Genomic DNA, 16,394 nt, shown 5'->3' with positions numbered 1-16,394 from the left:
ATCAACTTGATCCATGGGGAGGCGGACACTATAATTAGTGAAAGAGCAGCAGTCAGTCACCTTAGCTGGGAGGAGGGCTGTTTGATATGTCATGGTTTGCACAACATTCATGTCTTGTCTGTGTTCAGGCGTGGTTATGGAATAGACTTGTTTTGAAGCCCATCATGGTTGCAGGTGGCCTTGTCTGATATTAACGTTCTGGGAAATTGTTTACATTCAACAGGAGGGCACCAAGGCCAACTCCCAGACAAGAGGGCTGCTCTCCTCCTTCTCATCACCCTATCACAGGCCCCATCCAGGAAACTGGGTGTTTTGTGTACTGTTCGAAGGAAGGACAACAGCCTCTATGCTGACCTCATCACCAACCCTTCCGCTACTCTGAGTCCCAGTGAGGCTCCAGGTGTTCCTTCCCCGACTCTACACATGGAGTCGGCTACCTCCTCTGGCTCCTCCCTCTCAGCAATGGTTTTCCTTCTGTCCCTTTAGCCGCTGCTCGTCCTATTAAAAGGCATACCCTGTGCAAAGGAGACACTCCCGCTCTGTTCCTTTGTGTCTTGATTTCACGTTGCTGCTCTGCTGCTGAGTTGCTGTGTAGCTATGACTGTCACCAATGAGACCCCACGTTGATTTCTCCCTACAGTACTCGGCCCAGCCAGGCGCTCAGACAGTAGTAGTGAGGGTGATGTGTAAGGTGTTGAAGCTGATGGTGTTTCTAGTATTGACTTGGATAACAGTGATGATTTGGCTAGCATGGTGGGGATCACTATCAGAGCAACAGTGAGCGTGAAGGGGTGTTAAGGATAGTGATGGGGGTGGTGAAGGAGGGGATAGTGGTGACCATGGTGACAAGGTGATGGTGATGGTATTGTTGGTAGTCGAGATGGTGAAGAGGGCAGTGTTGGAGTGGTGATGACAGAGTCCGTGGCCATCACAGTGATGGGGAGGGCAAATGCTGTAATTATGGAAAAGATTAATTTGTAGGTTGAGACCCTTAAGGTTTTTCAGTGGTGTTCATGGAATAATCTCAGAGAGTTTATTAAGTCTTCTACTTCTTTCTTCAGGCAAGGAAACTCTAAATCAACTTTCTAAGGTTGCTTATGGGCAGACGGTGATGCAGAAAGAAGATGGGACGACAGATCTCCCGTCTCCCATGTCAGCAGCCCCAGGCTTGCCCTACTTCCAGGCCCCTGGAAAGGAGGTGCAGATGGCTGCTTCACCTCTGGCAGTGTCCTCAGACAGAAGGGGGCTCCCTGATGGGCTCCAACAGCTGTCAGGCACCTGGGGAGACTCAAGAGACCTGTCTCTGATTAAGACCTGTCATATGCAGGCATGGGCAAGTGTGGATACAGGATAAGGGGCTGTCCCACAAGGCAAGGGTGCACAGAGCAGATGGTCTAGACCAGGACACTCAGGCCAAGATACAGGAAGGTTGGGTGAGCTGACTCAAAGTGAACAGCTGGGAATACAGAAGGCAGGGCTGACAGCCTGGGATGGGACTGGCTAAACCTTCCAGGGAAATCACTTGTTTGGAAAATGCTTGAGGCAAAAGGGCTCTGAACTCAGGTCAAATATTGCATCTAACAATGGACTGTTTTACCCACCCTGCTATAGGAGCGCCCAGTGACTGACCTTGGGGGCAGGGAAAGGGAGATCCTATAAAAGGGGCTGTTACACCCTACCCTAGGCTTCCCAGGTGGCTCAGTGGTAAAAGACTCCACTTGTCAATGCAGGAGCCACAGAAGACATGGGTTTGCTCCCTGGGTCAGAAGATTCCCTAGAGGAGGAAATGGCAACCCACTCCCGTATTCTTGCCTGGAGAATCCCATGGACAGAGGAGCCTGGTGGGCTACAGTCCATAGGGTCACAAAGAGCTGGACAGGACTGAGCAGGTGAGCATGCACGTGCGCGCGCACACACACACACACACACACACATCCTACCCTGGGAGGGTCTGACCTACTCCACATGGCCTCCACAACTTCATCCCTCCTTAAGACACTCAGAACTCAGAGGCATAGAGATCAGGGGGCCTCAGGTTTAAAGAGATCCCTCAGTCAGTTCAGTCATTCAGTTGTGTCCAACTCTTTGCAATCCATGGACTGCAGCATGCCAGGCTTCCCTGTCCTTCACCACCTCCCAAAGTTTGCTCAAACTCATGTCCATTGAGTCGGTGATGCCATCCAACCATCTCATCCTCTGTCATCCCCTTCTCCTCCTGCCTTCAGTCTTTCCCCACATCAGGGCCTTTTCCAAGGAGTCAGTTCTTTGCATCAGGTGGCCAAAGTATTGGTGCTTAAGCTTCTGCATCAGTCCTTCCAATGAACACCCAGGACTGATTTCCCTTAGGACTGACTGGATCTCCTTGCTGTCCAAAGGACTCTCAAGAATTTTCTCTCACACCACAGTTCAAAAGCATCAATTCTTCAGCCCTCAGCTTTCCTTATAGTCCAACTCTCACATCCATACGTGACCACTGGAAAAACCGTAGCTTTGACTAGATAGACCTTTGTTAACAAAGTAATGTCTCTGCTTTTTAATATGCTGTCTAGGTTGGTCAGAGCTTTTCTTCCAAGGAGCAAGCGTCTTTTAATTTCATGGCTGCAGTTACCATCTGCAGTGATTTTGGAGCCCAATAAAATAAAGTCTGTCACTGTTTCCATTGTTTCCACATTTTTTGCCATGAAGTGATGGGACCGGATGCCCTGATCTTCATTTTTTTGAATGCTGAGTTTTAAGCCAGCTTTTTCACTCTTCTCTTTCAGCCTCATCAAGAGGTTCTTTAGATCTTCTTTGCTTTCTGCCATGAGGGTGGTGTCATCTGCCTAGCTGAGGTTATTGATATTTCTCCCCATCATCTTGATTCCAGCTTGTGCTCATCCAGCCTGGCATTTCCCATGATGTACTCTGCATATAAGTTAAATAAGCAGGGTGATAATACACAGTCTTGATGTACTCCTTTCCCAATTTAGAACCAATCTGTTGTTCCATGCCTGATTCTGACTGTTGCTAGGTGAGCACTAGGGAACCTATGAATCACATGGTGACCTTCACAGTGCTGGTCATCTGGGGAATCAGCTGCATAATATCCCCCAGTGAACACTCTATTCTGTATCATTCACGGTCCAATCAGGAGAACGTAACCCATACTAGGTATTTCCATCAGAGAGATTAATACAGGAAACTGGTTACACAAGTATTGGAAGAGCTGAGGAACCAAAAAGGGGAGCAAAAGCAACCAGAGGTCAGCAAAAACAGGAAGCCACTATGACCCTCAGGGCAGGGGGGACAACAGGAGGTGCTGTTACCAGAAACCAGGTGCCAAGGCTGTGGGGTAGGAGTTGGAACCGTGTTGGAGAATCAGCCATTCTGAAGAGATGCCTTAAAGCAGGACAAGAGAGGGAGAAATACCCTGGTTCCTCACTTTTTATTTTCTGCTATCTCCCACTATTCCTCCTATTAGCTGACCCAACAAGAGACTAACTGGCAAAGGAGACTGGGAAGCATCATATGCAGGAGGGCTGGAAAGAGATCTGAAAGCAACGAGGCCGTGACCACTCTAGGTTACGACCTCAGGAAACTGAACTACCTTAAGGTCTCAAGGGCTCAATGACTAACATCCCTTCCCCTACACCTCATTCAGAGTTTTCTGAGAAATAGATAATAGGACTCACGCAAAATGGAAGCCAAATATTACCTTCACTACCTCTGAAGAACAGTGGAGACTGTGGCATTAAGGTCTCTTAGCAAGGTGGGCTTGTAATACCTCATGCCTAAATTTACCAGGCTTACTGAGTCTCAGGAAGAGCTGGGCATCTGCAGTCCCACCCTCCTCTCGTGGTGGGAATAAACAGAATATCTGTGCTTTCTGTCAACAGGAAGATCCCCAAAGCGGAGAGCACTCAGATTCTCCCCCAAAGCTGCCCACAGAGAAATCGCCTCTTCCCCAGGGGGGCAGTGAGGGAAGTGATGGAAAGAGGAGAGGGCTGTTGCTCTAATGAAGGGCCCTCTGTGTGGAATCAGAGACCAGATGACCTGAAAGCTTAGTCTCCAGTTGGGAATGATGAGTCACCTCTATGAATCCCTGCAGAGTGGTCAGCCAGCCACTCCTGAAAAAGGTGAGTAATCGGGACTCAGAACCATGTGAAATAGCACATTCCATCTTTATACAGTTCAGATGGTTAAAACGTCCTTTATAGTAATCTGAGTTTTTCCTGTGGTTTCTATTTCCCCCTGGGGTGAGAGCTTAGGGGCTTCACATAACATCTCTGATCCATTTTTGGCAAGACAATGTTGAAGATGTACTTAAAGAGGGCAAGCAAGTATATCATCCTGAGACACAAGTTCTCTAGGCTAAACACTCCCAGTCCTTTCAATTTGCTCTTATGTGTCCTTAGTTTCCCGACCATTCAGCACCCTAGTGTCCTCTTTCTGGACAAACTGAGTTGGTCAATATCCTTTTTAAGGTATGGCACCTACAACCAACCATACCAAGAAATCACCTTGTCACCTCTGCCACCAAAGTGACCATCCTGAAGGCCCCCTCAGTATAGGGGCTTTAGCGTTACCATCGCTAGTTCTACCCCATGAGACGGGTACAACTGTCTTCCCATTTAGAGTTGGGGAAAACAGATTCAGTGAAGATATGACTTTCCTGGGGTCCCCCAGTTAACAAGTGACTCAGGACTGTCAGGTCAGAAAGCCTATGTTTGTTCCCCAAGGATCCACAGTTCCCAATGCTGAGAGTAACCCACTTGCAGACCCTATGGTTGAGAGAGCTCCCGTGACTCTGGATCCACAAGGAGTGAGAGGAAGATGAGGGAAGGGGAACAACAGGGGTCCTGGGTCCCAGCCCCTTCTCTGTCCCGACATGGATGCTGTGTTTGCAGCCCGTTGGTGACCCTGCCCTCTTCACTGGCGAACATGACCTTTCTTCTTCCAAAAACCCAACTGCTCAGAGCAGCAGTGTCTCCTGGGTCCTCACAACAGGAAACCTCAGGACACAGAGCCACACTGTTCTCCTATTTATTTCAATGTGTTTTATGCAAATAGCTCCAGTAGAAATGCTCATCTCTGTCTATAGCGGAAGAGCTCTCAGCTGTTGCCAGTACCTGAGACAGGAAATCACGTGTTAATAATTCATCAGAGGGTGTGTGTGTGTGTGTGTGGCTACCTGAGAACAAGTCTCATATTTCTCATTTATAGGCTTCTGATACCATCCGACAGAAATCCATTCTTAAGTGAAATATTGATAGGTTTACTCTGCAATCTTAAGCAGGCCTCCTAAATTGCTGTAATTAAGGCTAGTAAAGAGGGGTGGCAGCAGAGAGGGGAGACCAGAGATGCTGGGCCTGAGAACATGCACACATACATATAGCTGGTGATTAAACCCAGCTGATGGTTGAATTTTTAAAAAAAAAAAGAGTCATAAAAAGACATCTCAGGAGCTGGGGCTCCTGCTCCCAGCTCAGAGTCCCTGCCCCATCGAGAGAGTCCCTGAGAGCCATAGGCCCTTGCTCAGGTGTCCTGCCTATGGGACCCCTGCTGCCTGGGGGCTGGGGGTGTCCATGATGGGGTGATAGGAGGTGGTCAGATGAGGCTGCGAGAGAGTGGGCTCTGGAGACTCAAGGAGACATGGATGGGATAGAAAGACAAGAATTAGAAACACAGGAGCAGGGACTTCCCTGGCAGTCCAGTGGCTAAGACTCCACACTTCCAGTGCAGGGGGCCCAGGTTCGATCCCTGGTCAGGGAACTAGATCCCACGTGTTGCACCAGGCGCAGCCAAATAAATAAAATAAACACAGGAGCATGCCACAGGGGGTGAAGGATTTGTATTCTCTTCAAAATCGAGTTTAGGGCTCCTTGGATCATAGTCAGGAATGCCCCGGGAGACTGTGAGGTTGCTCATGGGGGGATTTCAGAGGGGCTTCCTTCCTGCTCCTCTTCTAGGACCTTTTTCTCCCTGTGTACACTTTCCTTCCTCTTTCTCTTCCTCCCTCTCTCCCACTTCCTTCCTTTCCTTCTTCCTCTCATCTTACCTTCTTCCTCTTTCCTGTCTTTCTTTCCTGACAGTATCAGAGGCCATGGTAAATATTTTTCAGAAAAGCTTTAATTAAAATATTAAACCCTCAGCTGCAGCCCCAGCGACTTTCCCAGAACTATACGTCTTCTCAGCAGCTAATTATTTAAAGTAAAATAGTGGCATTCAGTCTGTTTATGAGAGATTAACATATTAATGCGGCGGTAATTACGCTTTAGCCCAGACATTCTGTCCTGGAGTCGCAGCTTCAATGGGCTGTGTCCCCAGGGCCTCGCTTGCCACACCTGCACAGGTGTCTCATCTCCTGGATCCCTGAGCTAAAGTGGGAGGCCGGGCTCCCTCCTCCAGACACCGTTTCTGTCTGTCTGTGAATGCTGCATCATAATTAAGAAATGCGTGAATCAGAGAAGGAAGGAGATGGTGGGAGCAAAATGTGAGGATGAGGGCAAGTGGGAGCAGTGGAAACAGCCACGGGCATGGGAACGGGGACAGGGCGTAAGTGTCGGCAAAAGGTCCAGCAGCTGACACAGATGGACAGTTCAGAGAGGGAGGCTGTTTCCTTCCAGATTGTGGGGGGCGGTGGAGCGGGAGGGTGGGATGGGGCAGGGCAGGAAGAGGATTCTGACCTGGACTGGGGTCCTCTGGAGGGGCTATGAGTCTTGGGCACTTGCATTTACTCATTCATCTGTTTATTTATTCATTTATCAACAGTCTACATACATGAGCAATGCCGCAGACGTATCACGCATCAGGGGCGGAACTGCCAGTCTGCAATCCCCAGCCTCAGGGAACAGCCTAAGAGCGTATCACCTGCACGCATACTTGGCCCCTGGTTCATCTCCTGGAGACACAGAACCACGTGCTCTGCATTTTCTGGATGCAAAGATCATCAGAATAAAAGGCATGGGGGCCACAGAGAGGTGAACAGGAAAAGATGTCTCTTCTTCACCATACCACCACTCACCCTGACACAGAGAGGTGCCTGTGTGCCAGCAGGTCACACCTGGAAGGCCGTCCACTGGATTAGTCTAAATGTCTCCTTGTATAGCTGAGAGATGGAGCCCAGAGAGGGTGTGACACCACTCAAAAGTCACACAGCTAGTCTAACTGAAGTGGGACCAAAGCCAGGGCAAACCCCACAGATACCCCTCAAGAGGTGATGTCAGACTAGGGGGACTGTCCACAAGAATGCACCTACCAGGCCAGGTTCCACGTCTGCCCAGAAGCTGGCACCATGTGAGTGCTGGGATGGGGGCAGGTTGACTCTCTTAATGGTGTATGGAGCTTGGAAGCTTAGTGTGAGAGAGAAGAGATCAGCAGTACTAGATCCAAACCCCATCTCACATGCCTAGTTGCCAGGCAGGCTTGTGGAAGTTATTAGAGTTTTTGGAATCTTGTTTACCTCCTTTATCAAATGGGCACAATAAATCCTGTCATCCCCAGAAGGTATAGGGACCAAAATGGATGTAGAGCTCTGGTACAGTGCTGGGCAGGAGATCAATAAAAGGAATCACTATAGCATGAGCTTGGCCACCAGGGTAAGTCCAATTGTCTTCTGAACAGGTGCCACTTAAGCCAGGGCAGTGACACAGGAGTTTCAGGGGCAACAGGGCAATAGATTTTGATTTTGTTCTTGTTGTTTCATGAGTTTTTTTTTTTTTTTTAACATTTCACAGATAATCTGCTAATATAATTACCCCTGGGTAACTGGGAATTAACTCACATTTCCAAACACTATGAGGCACTGCGGGTGAAAAAGCAAAAGGAAAACATCATGTGTACTGCATTGTACAATATGCAAGAAACTACCTCCTACATCATGTCTCTGTGTGTGTGTGTACGCGTGCACGCTCAGTTGTGTCCAACTCTTCAAGACCCCATGGACAATAGCCTACTGGGCTCCTCTCTCCTTGTAATTTTCCAGGCAAGAATACTGGAGCAGATTGTCATTTCCTTCTCCAAGGAGATTTTCCCGACCCAGGGATTAAATCTGCATCTCTTACAAAGAATCTGGCAGGCGGATTTTTTACCAATGTGTCACCTGGAAAGCCCCAGAAGTGAAGGATCTGCCCTCTCTGAGGCTTGAACTCAGGACCTTCAGATTATAAGACTAATGTGCTGCCTACCGCACTAAGAGGGCAGATAGTCTGACTTTCACTTCATGTCTTTTTACCCTAGTCTTTTTGTCTCCATCTGGCTGAAAAACTGCAGATGCTGGATGGGGTCTATGAATTCCTAGTAGCTTCTTGTGTATCTGTTCATTTTCCAGAGAAAAGAGTTTGTAGTTTTCCTCAAGACTTTCTTCCTTCAGAGAACCCTCAGCCTGTGGTGGGAGATTCATTTTCCACCTTTAATCTGAGGTAGAGAAAGCTCCTCAAGGAGCCCCAGTCTGAGGGGAGACACAGGCCCTCCTCAGGGAGCCCCAGCCTGAGGGGAGACACAGCCCTGCCTCAGGGAGCCCCAGTCTGAGGGGAGACACAGCCCTGCCTCAGGGAGCCCCAGTCTGAGGGGAGACACAGCCCCACCTCAGGGAGCCCCAGTCTGAGGGGAGACACAGCCCCACCTCAGGGAGCCCCAATCTGAGGGGACACAGCCCTGCCCTCAGGGAGCCCCAGTCTGAGGGGAGACACAGCGTGGCCTCAAGGAGCCCACATCTGATATAGGAGATACAACTGATATTTCCAGGCACATCCCAGTCTGAGGAAAACAAAAAATATCAGAAATAATTCACACATGCCAAGCAATGTTGTACCAACTGAGCCCCGGGCATTGAAGAAAGACCCAGCCAAGGTAGGGTCCAAGCAGAAGACCCCAGCCCCGGCTGCCCCAGCCCCTCCTCTGCAGCCCTCTCTAACTAAGGCTCAGGCTACATACAGGCAGAGTGTGGTTTCAGACCCTTCAGCCAGCAATTAGTATTCTAAACATGAAATTAATTTCTCCTACAAATATGAGCACCTAGTAATTTGTTTCACTTTTATTTTATTGTCAGATAGGATTCATTTTCTACATGATTTTATGGTTGGATAGGATTCATTAGAAATTTTCCCCCAACTCCTTCTCTTAAAAAAAAATAATCCTCCTTCAGCTGTTCAGTCAGCGGTTGAGCTGGCCTTAGCTTTCCTTTGAGTCACCGGCTCCCACAGGACTGCATCGCCATAGCCCCAGGTTCTGCTCCGTGGTTTCACTTTAATTTCCAACTCTGAAGAGCCAGGTACTGAAATGGAGATAAATCTCTCTGGAAGCTCCAGCAATGGGACCTTTGATAGTGGAGCAGTGGGGAGAGTTAATGGCTCCGGGGCTCCTCTGTGTTATTTACTGATGCGGGGACCCTCACTAGCTCAGACTAACACTTCTGATCTATTTAGTACCCACGCTGGGTCACTTAACTTTGTTACCTGCTCTTATTTCTACCTCTGCCTGTGTCCTCCTTACCCACAAGGTCACTGAAAGCTGACCCTCCTGGGGTATGCTCGGCCTGTGCTGGGCAGGACCCCTAAATGCCAGCCTGTGAGCCCTTCCAACAAGACATCTTCAGCCTTGACCACAGACTCTGCTTTCCCTTGTGTCCTGCTCGCTGACCTCAGAAGTAGTCAGAGTTAGGCACCTTAGTAGTTCCTCTTTTGTTATACAAGCAGGGAGGACTCCTCTCTCCTTCAGACTAGGGCTCCCTGAGGCAGGACTGTGTCTCTCCTCAGACTGGGGCTCCCTGAGGCTGGGCTGCATCTCCCCTCTGACTGGGGCTCCTTGAGGGCAGGACTGTATCTCCCCTCAGACTGGGGCTCCCTGAGGCTGGGCTGTGTCTCCCCTCAGACTGGGGCTCCCTGAGGCGGGGCTGTGTCTCCCCTCAGACTGGGGATCCCTGAGGGCAGGGCTGTATCTCCCCTCAGACTGGGGCTCCCTGAGGCGGGGCTGTGTCTCCCCTCAGATTAGGGCTCCCTGAGGCTGGGCTGTGTCTCCCCTCAGACTGGGGTCCCTGAAGCAGGGCTCTGTCTCTTCCATTAGACAGGATCACATGGAGGCTGGCAGGGGCTAAGTATTAGGGTCAATTACTCCCACTCAGTCCAAGTCACCTTGTTACATTTTCTCACTAATCCCTGCTTCTCTTTACAGCACAGACCCTGACTGTAATTAATCATCTGCATAATTATCTGTTTAATGTCTCTCTTCTCCTCTAGACTGTAAGTTTCAGGGGGTCAAGGACAAATGTGGCTTGGTCTCTGCTCTATCTAGCACCCATGACACTGCTTGGTACATAAGAGGCCCCCAGTAAGTATGTTCCTCCTGAATGGCAGATGAAAGGACAAAGTGTTCTGTGTATTTATACACACCGTCATAGAGAGCATAGGAATCAGAACCCAGGCGTGTGTCGGGACTGTGGACATTTCCTAAGGGACACAGGACGTTCTCAGATGGCTCTCCTGACAGCTGTAAGATGAGCACTCAGGGCAGGATAACACAGGATCTGGGAAGAAAGACCACGTGGGTCGGCAGCCCACCTTTGCTCCTCACCATCTGGTGATCTCCAGCTAGGTTCTTAACCACTTCATCTATAGGTTAATTACAGCAGCCATCCCACAGACACGGATCTTACAATAAATGTAATGCACTGAGAATAGTGCCTGGCACATAGTAGACATTTGACTGTGTTAGCTGCTATGACTACTATTATTACCATTACTTTTGTGCAGATGGGAACTGAGGCTTCAAGAGATTAACTTGTCCAAGGTTCCAAGGCTGTGACTGAGCAGGGCCAGGATTTCCTTAAACCCTTAATAACCACCAGAATTCCACGCCCCTCTCTGATATTAATAGAACAATTGGGCACTGCTGATTAAGAAGCACAGGAAGGGGAGGAATCAAGCTACTTCTGATGCTGCAGCCTTGGAGAAACTGACCAATGAGGAACAGATCCAGCTTCTGATGGACAAGAGAAAGAGAGACAAGAGGAAACCATGAATCGGCCAAGTCCTGGCCTCCCAATCAGGCTGGGATGATGTCCCAAGATGACCCCAGGTCCCACCTGACCTGGCCCTTTCACCTCTCTGAATTCATCTCCTACCACAGTTTACCTTAATTATGCCAAACACACTCCAGCCTCAGGGTCTTTGCAGTTCCTGGGGCAGGAACGCATTTCCATCAAGGTGAGGTCCATGATGGATTATAAACACGGTGCATTTGTCAACAGTCTCTTCGATCTCAGTGCCTGGACAGTGAGCATTTCTGCCTGGTCCAGGGGTTGAAGAAGAGCCTGCATTAGTCTAGCTCCTCTAAGAAGCAGATGCCACAATTACGAGAGGGAAGACATGCCTGTGAAGGAAAATGGAAGGAAAGCTGGAGAAGGCTGGGAGAAGCATCAAGTTGCAGCACAGGTCTGATGCTGTAAAGGAGAGTGGGAAGGGAGGAAGTTTGGGTCGAAAACGCTTAGACTGTAGTGTGGGTGAAGAAAGTTTAGCAAATGGGATAAGGCCAGTAGGGGAGGGGAGGGCCTGAGCTGCTGTTTCCCCTCCCCTGTCTCACATGAAGGCCTCTGCCTTCACATCCCAGCCATGCTCGGTCACCAGCTGGGAAACGTGGCCTTAGTGCCAACACGGTGGGATTCAGAGCATGATGGCCAAATCCAATACACTCTCTGAAGAAGGAGTTCTGAGGGATACATTTTCATGGTGGCCATGAGCCAGACTCCTGCCTCTGAAATGCAAAACTTGGAAGCCTTTACAACCAACTCTTGGCCTGCCTCTAGTACCTTGTCAAGAAAGATGACCTGAAATTCGCCTCCATGAGGCACTACTGCGCTATCAAGGCTGGAGACGGTGTGGGCTCACTGAGTGATTAGCTTCCAGCTGTACGTCACCTTCCAAGGGTCTTGGTGGAGAAATCCAGGCTCACACAGCCAGGGGAATGGCCAGAGACTTCCTCCTCTGGAGATGACAACTCCTAGGTCTGGTTTTCCTGTCTCATGGGGGACACCTTTTCCAGCAGGTCTTCTGAGGCACAGTCCCAACCAGCTCACCAAGATGGGAAAGCTTCAGGGTGGCAACCAGCTGGGTACAGGCTGGGCACCAGGAATTCAGCAGGACTTGGTGCTAGGCAGCTTGGCTTCAACCAGTCCCTTCTCTCTCCACAGAGAGATTCTGACGCCTCTTCACTGGTCACTGTGAAGCTTCACAGAGAGAAGAGAAGACAGCTGCAAATAGCCAGCCTGGAGCCTGGCTCCCCACAGACCCTCCTGTGAAGTGGCCTTGCTCCCCGCTTCTCGCACTCCTCTAATCTCACACTCTTCGGCAGACACGCTGCCTCTGATGCCACCATAATTTGCTGGTTACATAACATGCGTCCTCACTGGGTGGCAAGTCTCACTCACTGGAGGGGCTCCAAATTAATCATCTATTATTCATGCCATCCGCAGTGTCTCTCCACTGACAGTGGCAGTAAGAAAGAAAAGCTATATGCGAAGGAAAAGAGAGGGAAGGGAAAGGTATCCTTGGGAGCAAGTGGGTACAGGAGAACTGGTCTCTGAAAGTTTAGAATAGAAAACAGCCTCAGTGGAGCTGTCTCTATGGGGGTTGTTTTCTTTGCTTCCTGGAAGTCAAGGTCATCAGTAGGAAGGACAGGCAGGGAAGCAGCTCCAGGGTTTCATAGTAACATTCAGGGCCTCCATTCCCCCAAATAGAGCCACTTCTAAAACACTGAGGTGGAGCTGGAGGGAAGGAGATGTAAAGAATGGGAGAGACACATTTCCACCTCAGGGAACCCCAGTCTGAGGGAGACACAGCCCTGCCCCCAGCGAGCCCCTTAAAATGAGACATGGCCCTCAGACATGGCCTCAGGGAGCTCAGACTTATGAGAAGATAGAACCTCTGTGCTCAGGGAGCTTCTAAATAAAGAAAAAACAAAGCAAAACCAGACCCTTCTCCCCCAGACTGAAAACAGACATTTTTTTCGTGTGTGCAACAGGAGATTTCTAGTTATCTTAGTCAGAAACTAGAAGACAAGGGTGAAAAGGCATAACAGACACCCGGACTGCTCTTCCTAACGTTTCAGTGGAGGGAATGATCTAAGGGCTCATGTGTAAATTTTACACTTTCACAGTGTGTAAAATCTGCTATAGTTTCCAGCTGAATGTGCTCTGGAAGAGACACATTCACTTAGCTCTGACCCCTCCCCAGAGTAAAAAATGTGAATAATGTAGTAAAGAAAATAGAGACAATGATTAGCTCTAAGAAAATTAAGAATAGTTTGGGAAGGAAACTGTTATCATGCATGGCTCTTTCTAAGCAGTATTTATTTAATCACAAATATTAATACAAACATTGAATACTTATTTTTAGCCACAAGTTGTCATAAAAACACTATTGAAAGACTGGTGGGGAGAGTAATTATGCTGGGGGTGTGATAGGAGGAGTAATATCAGAGTGTAAAGTGCTCAAAGTCTTTATCAGGAAGTCAATGGATAATGTCTTGAAGGAAAATATCAAGAAAGAGCCAATAATAAAGAAGTAAAGACCAGAGGAAATAACTAAAGAGTTGAAATGTTCTGCCTGAGGAGAGGGGTTCTGGATGGGTAGCTTATAACTGGTCACTGTGCCCTTACATTATAACCTATTTGACATACATAAAACTTGGATAAAAATAAACATTCATATTTTGTAATGGCAGCAGAATGCTGTCAGACCTTTGCTATCTGCAGGACAACGGGCAGTACGTGGTTAAGCTGATTGGTGGATAAAGTCATCAAATAGCATCAGAGGAAGGAGACCAGCGGGGCTGTCTCTACAGATGCCACCGTCTGGCTTAGGGACACTCAGAACCCTAATGCCCATCCTGTTGGAGCTCACACTGGGCTGGAGGGGACAGGGAAACCACCAGAGAAACTGACTCTAGACTAAAAATACCAGTCACAGCCATTCGCACAGTGAACAATCCAGAAGCTGGAATCTGAACGCCTGCCTTTTCAGGACTTTAATATCATCAAGAATAAAATTACTTTTCTTTTGTCTAGCCCTTTACAGTCCCAGGTAGACCTAGTGGTAAAGAACTTACCTGCCAATGCAGGAGACATAACAGACTTGGATTCAGTCCCTGGATTGGGAAGACCCTCTGGAGGAGGAAATGGAAACCTGCTCCAGTATTCTTGTCTGGAGAATCCCAGGGACAGAGGAGCCAGTCAGGCTACATTCCTTAGAGTTGCAAAGAGTCGGACAAAGTGAAGCGACTTAGGATGCACTTACAGTTTACAAAGCCCTTTCACATGGATTATGTGAAATGTCAGCACTGGGCCCTATCTGTCCAGTAATACTCTTCTCCTTTTATGACCAAAACCCAGGGCTTGGAGAGGAAAGCAGTTTACTTAACATTACATGCAAGTAAGGCATGAAGATGGGCACATCCGTGATCCTCCTCCTGGGTGGTACTTTGGGATCAATCTGGGCAACTTAATACTCACACCCAGCTGAATGGGAGGTTTTGTCAAAGTTAAAGTCTCCCTTGTTGATTCTGATGCCCCACTCCAGGCCACCTCTGGTCCCCTTTAACTAACCTCCTGTCCCACTCCTCAATACACAGCCTTCTGTGGACTTCAGGGAAGGCTAGGTCTTCACAAAAACAGCACCACTAAAATTTCAGTGGCTTAATATGCATATGTGTGTGGTCAGTGGTCTCCAACTCTTTGCGACCCCATGGACTGTAGCCCACCAGGCTCTTCTATCCTTGGGATTCTCCCAGCAAGAATACTGGATTGAGTTGCCCTTTCCTCCTCTAGGGGATCTTCCTGACCCAGGGATCAAACCAGAGTTTCCTCCAGCTCCTGCATTGTCAGGTGAATTCTTTACCACTGAGCCACCTGGGAAGTGGCTTAATATGACAAAGATTTATTCATCACTCACTAAGTCCACTCTGGGTCCAGGTAACCTTCCAAGTAGCTCTTCCCCATCTCAGTGTTCTCAGCTCCTTTGACCTGGTGGCTCCTCAATCTTGACATAGGCTTCCATAGTTGCCATGGCAGGAAAAGAAAAAGTGCTGAAGACACTTGTACCATCCATTAATGCTTTAGCATATTAGAAATATGCATCAGTTCTACCTGCAATTGATTGGCCAGATCCCATCTTGTGACCTTCACATAACAGCAAGTATAGGGGTGAGGGGTAAAATCTTCACCTATATTCTACAGGGAAGAAAACTCAATGTGGATAAGCACCAGTGATATCTACCGCAGCCTTCATGACACCCTGGAAGTGCTCCCCACTCTGCATGGCCCCACAAACCCCCATTCTCCCTTCCCTTACCCCTCTTTAAGGTCTGGCTGGAGTCCCATCTCCTCCTTGAGCACTCCTTGGCCACTGCTTTCTACACTGTTCTCCTCAGTTTGACCAATATAAATTCTCATTATCTGTGGGATGCATTTGGCACTTATAGCTCATTAAGCATTTTCAGAGTCTTTACATATCCTCTGTTTCAAATGATTTTATCTTCTGGACTTTGGGCAAAGTATTGAGAGGAATTGCTGGTCTGGCCAACAGAGAAGAGTTTACCAGAAAAGTGGGAGGCATGGGAGCCTGTGGAGTGGCCCCCATGACTTCTGAGCCTTTGAGCCTTGCAGGGAAGACAGTCAAAGGTACTAGGGAACCCTGGGCTTGGAAAGACTGTCTTCAAAAGCCCATCAACTTGAGAAGCTTAGACTGAAAAGTGAACACCAATTAAGAGTTGGGCGTCTTGGCAGGGGAAAGCCTTCCTTAGAACTGATGATTATCTTAATGAGGGGATAAGAAGCATTGAAAAGGCCACAGGCTTCATGGGAAGCCCACTACTGAGCCCAGGACTTAAATGAGCATGCACAAAAGATGGGGGGAAAAGGCCAGCTCCCCGCCCCTGCACTCCCACTGCACCCCAAGCAGACAGGCCCCTGGGATTCCCACATGCTGGGGTCACTGCCTGCTGACATAGCTAGTTATTTATTTATCTTTAACAAACGTAACACTTACTATGTACCAGGCACTATTATGTGCATTTTATGAATACTAACTCATTTCATCAACACTGTATGGGTTATTTTTCCCCTCATCCCCTGAAGATGCCAAGGTTAAATAACTTGCCCAAGGTCATCACTAATGTGGGCCAGAACCTCTGGCTCCTTCGCAACAAGAACATATATTTATCTGCTCAGCAACAGACAATAGCAAGCACACAAGAGATATTTAAGTGCTTTCTAAATGAATGAATGCGATCTTGTTTCCCTCTGAGGCCGGACAGCCAGGGTCCAATTCCCAGTTCCATTGTTTACTGTGTGAACCTGGGCAAGATATTCACCTCTCTCTACCTCTGTTTACCCACCTATAAAGTAGGGCTAATAATAGGCTTTA

At 48.5% G+C, this 16,394-nt stretch overlaps 1 non-coding gene across 1 annotated transcript; it reads right to left on the bottom strand.

Moving 5' to 3' along the window:
- Positions 1-8,106: 8,106 nt before the first annotated feature.
- On the bottom strand, positions 8,107-8,179 carry TRNAI-UAU (transfer RNA isoleucine (anticodon UAU)). Its single transcript has one exon. It is a non-coding gene; the product is annotated as a tRNA-Ile (tRNA).
- Positions 8,180-16,394: the final 8,215 nt, after the last annotated feature.

This window comes from Bubalus kerabau, chromosome 3, assembly GCF_029407905.1.
Source record: "Bubalus kerabau isolate K-KA32 ecotype Philippines breed swamp buffalo chromosome 3, PCC_UOA_SB_1v2, whole genome shotgun sequence".
Classification (NCBI taxonomy): Eukaryota; Metazoa; Chordata; class Mammalia; order Artiodactyla; family Bovidae; genus Bubalus; species Bubalus kerabau.
Note: the sequence above shows the minus strand (reverse complement) of the source record. Positions and strands in the feature narration are given on the sequence as shown.